Source organism: Pezoporus wallicus, unplaced genomic scaffold (genome assembly GCF_028554395.1).
Source record: "Pezoporus wallicus isolate ANWC-B61680 ecotype Strahan unplaced genomic scaffold, APGP_CSIRO_Pwel_v1 contig_6464, whole genome shotgun sequence".
NCBI lineage: Eukaryota > Metazoa > Chordata > Aves > Psittaciformes > Psittacidae > Pezoporus > Pezoporus wallicus.
The window spans coordinates 8,347,013-8,347,665 of NW_026642130.1; positions in this window are offsets into that span (position 1 = coordinate 8,347,013).

The following is a 653-nucleotide window of genomic DNA, read 5'->3' on the forward strand; positions in this document are numbered from 1 at the left end:
CCAAATCTGTACTCGATCATGTATTGCTAGATATAAACAAACTTACTACATAATAAAAGGGCTTTGAAATACAAACAGATACAAGACGCAAGTAACAGTTTAAAGCATGGGCGCTGCTCCACAAAACGGCTGCTCAGACGGGGGCTGTTTGACGCCCAAGGCATCCTTCTCCTGAGAAGAGCCAGGCGCGGAGCTGTGCTCATGTCCACATCGCGGGGACCGGCGGGCGAGAGCCGCCGCCGCCAGGCGAGACCTGAAAGCGAAGACCGCCACCCTTCAGCAGCAGCTTCCTTACCACGCGCAAGAGCGAAAGCGACGGCTGAGAGCCACAACCGCCAGAGCACGAGTATTCTTCACCACCAAGAAGCCGAGTCGGACGGAACCCAGCCACCCCTAGTACCTCCTCTCTCCCCGAGCGGGCAAGATGGCGGCACGAGGACCGGCTCCCGCACGCGCCGCCAGAGGCTTGTGTAGAAGACGCAGCTCAAGGTTGATTGGTGGGAACGCGACAACAGCGCCCGGCCAATCAGCACGGCCCAAGGGCAGAAGTGTTAGGTGATCAGCCTTCACATAGGAGTTGTCAGTGTAATTAGGCACAGTTCCTTAAGAATGAACTTAAATAGTGCCATATTTCTAGAGGGGAAAGATAAGAC